The sequence below is a fragment of the Pantherophis guttatus genome, chromosome 9, assembly GCF_059756535.1.
Source record: "Pantherophis guttatus breed Tessera chromosome 9, ASM5975653v1, whole genome shotgun sequence".
Taxonomy (NCBI): domain Eukaryota; kingdom Metazoa; phylum Chordata; class Lepidosauria; order Squamata; family Colubridae; genus Pantherophis; species Pantherophis guttatus.
In genome coordinates, this window is record NC_142071.1 from 18840322 (window position 1) to 18843650 (window position 3329).

At 35.4% G+C, this 3329-nt stretch overlaps 1 long non-coding RNA gene across 1 annotated transcript; it reads right to left on the bottom strand.

Annotated features, from left to right (window-relative positions):
• Positions 1-767: 767 nt before the first annotated feature.
• Positions 768-2732, bottom strand: LOC117668246 (uncharacterized). The gene is made up of 3 exons (XR_004592223.2): positions 2351-2732; positions 1812-1928; positions 768-1315 (listed from the first exon to the last, which is right to left on the bottom strand). It is a non-coding gene; the product is annotated as an uncharacterized LOC117668246 (long non-coding RNA).
• Positions 2733-3329: the final 597 nt, after the last annotated feature.

Sequence of the window (3329 nt, forward strand, 5' to 3'; positions counted from 1 at the left end):
AAGTAACATGGAGTGATTTGATGATGGCTCTGTGTAGCTGTTGTGCAGATATGACACTTTGCCCAGTGGTGGTTTCAAAAGTTTTTACTACCGGTTCTGTGGCCTGGCTTGTTGGGTGTGGCATTGCTTGGTGGGTGTGGCAGGGGAAGGATACTGTAAAATCTCCATTCCCACCACACTCCAGGGGGAGGATATTGCAAAATCCCCATTTCCTCCCAATCAGCTGGGACTTGGGAGGCAGAGAATAGATGGGGGTGGGGCCAGTCAGAATTTTTACTACCGGTTCTCCAAACTACTCAAAATTTCTGGTTCTCCAGAACTGGTCAGAACCTGATGAAACCCACCTCTGATTTTGCCTTTCAAAATTGCTCATATATCTCCCAAAAGGAGCAATATTAACAAAAGCAGCAAAGTTTTGCCAAGGTTAATGTGCAAGGGCCATTTTTGTCTGAAAATTACATTCAGACACACACGTTCCCTTAATTCTAGGTCCGGTGAATACAAGTAGTCCTCATTTAGTGACTGACTCATTTAGCAACTATTCACAAATATTTCATCATTAGTGATGAAAAAGTAACTTGGCAGCTAATCCACCCTGAGCCCGGAGTTCTGGATGTGTCAAGAACCCTGTTTCCTGGCTTTATTGCTAACCAGCCAGGTATCTCTGCTACTATGTATATTTATTTTGGACAATTGTATTGATTTTTATTGTTTTAAAATGTTTTTAGTATTTTTGTTGTAATATATTTTTCAAATTATAAGCCGTCCAGAGTTATGGATTGAGATAAGTGGCTATAGAAATAGAAAAAAAAACATCCTCTTATTTATGACCTTTGCAGGTCTGTAAAGCATAGGAAAACTGAAGTCAAATTGTAAGCACAGTTATGGTTTCATTTAGAACCGCTTTATTTAACAACCAATTAGCCCATCCCAATGGTGGTAATTAAACAGGACTATCTATAGACCATTGTACAAAATCCTAAAGCACAAAAGCTTACTGGAGAGATAATACTGTAAGGCTGCACCCCAATGGGTTCTTTAGCTCATATAAAGAAATAGGAAGTCTCCATTCACCACCAACTCATATTATTATTCCATATTTGTATATGTGTTTGTGTAAGTGATCAGAAAATACATATCAGTTGTCAGCAGCAGAATTCCTGCCAAGACTGAAGTTAAAAAAACTGCCAAATATTATATTTGTTACAGTAATCCGTCTTGCAGCAAAAGGTATATCTTATATAGGCATTGCTGAACTGAATAGTATCTACACAGTAAGAGGTGCAACCTTGACTTATTCTTTTAATGTGTCCTCCTGTAAATGAAAAAGATAGGTGAAGGGTTAGGATTGTCTATATATATATTTATTGTCATTACATAGATTCACATTTTATTCCTAGAATAAGATAGGTTGTTTACTTGGCATTTACTAAGGAGCAACTCTTTCCATCCGTGAATTTCAAAGTCAGTGTTATTCACCCGAACAGAATGGAAAAGGGAACATATTAGGGAAAGCAGTATTTGTGGGATCCTTGGTGCTTGCTGAGCTTTTTTAGTTTTCTTACAGACGTTTCATTATCAAACTAAGTAACATCATGAGTGCTCGGATGATGCTACCTAGTTTAGTGATGAAACATCTGCAAGAAAACCATCAAGCTTAGAGAGCACCAAGGACCTCACAAATACTGCTTTCCACAATTCAATCCTGAGCTACAATTATCCTTTTCTACTAGTACAATTTATTTGTTTAGATTAGAAGCATGGTTCTGTCCAGTGTCGATTACTTTAAGTTGTTCCACGCTGTTTCTCACCTTTGGAGTTTCTTTGAATGAAGCAAAATTGTTTTGTAGACCCATTGCAGGTGGATGGTTTGCGACATTTATTGTCCTTTCCAACTGAATAACACTGATGACATATCAGCCCTTCAGCTATATGATGCAAACAGAAGAAGGAATGAGGTAAAATATATTCAATTCTACATATACAGTCTAAGTAAAATAAGGTCTCTTCAGGTTGAGGGCAACTCTTGATGATTTAATGGAAACATTCGTGATGATGTGATTGTTTTGCACCAATGTAAAAGTTTTTTTTTTATTACAGCCAAGATCATTTTTCAACTTTCTAATCTAATCTACAGTCCTAGGCTTTCTTATGGTTTCTATTAAAGTATTAATCAACTCCAACCTTGCTTAACCATTTCAAGAGCAGCAGTATGCTGCCATCTATTATGAATGCATGTGTATAAGGGAACTATAAGCAATTTTTTGCATTCTTTGTCAATTATCTATCTATCTATCTATCTATCTATCTATCTATCTATCTATCTATTATTTATTCTTTATAAGCATACCTGTTGGAAAGGACAGCAATACCAAGAAGACAAGAATCAAAATCTGAGTCAACGAAAGTTTCATTCTGAAAAAGTCATTCACATGTGAAAAATGTTCAAAAACGTATGCGTATTTTGTTGGTTGATTGCTCTTTTCCATGCAGATACTGATACATATATTGATAGGGTTCAAGGTTGACTCAGCCTTTCATCCTTCTGGGGTTGATAAAATAAGGACCTAGATAGTTGGGGGCAAACATGCAAATAATGCTTACATTGTTAACTGGCCAGAGTGTTATAAAGCAAAAAAATAATAGAATAGAATAGAATAGAATAGAATAGAATAGAATAGAATAGAATAGAATAGAATAGAATAGAATAGAATAGAATAGAATAGAATAGAATAGAATTAATAATATAGTGAGTAGAGTAGAACAGAACAGAACAGAACAGAACAGCTTTATTTGGCCAACTATGATTAGACACACAACGAATTTGTCTCCAGTGCAGATGCTCTCAATGTACACACAAAGTAACAGTGTAATAATAATCATAATATGATACCAATAAGTATATACTGCACTATGGGGCAGTATATTAGCTTAAGTGTTATTGCTATACTATGCTATTCCTATTATTGTAAAAAAGCTATTGGGCTTTAGAATTATCAGGTCTTTTTCTTGATTCACAACTTACCTACTACAAAGGAGAATATGAATAAAGCAGTAACAATCAACATCTTATGCATTATGTGAATTTGCATCCAGAAAAGAAAACCAGAAGGGACAGAACAGATTGGGATGGTTTGTGAGGAGCAACAAATTCCTTCCCCAAATTATGGAGAAGTATAGCCCAAGAATAAACCATCATTTTTCAGAAAGTATAGAAGACTTCATTCTTATAGATTAGCTGATCCTTCAATAAATTGCAGATTATTTCAGGTACTATTCACAGCCAGAATGTAAATAATAGGAATTAAGTATCTCTTCTTTCAGCAAAA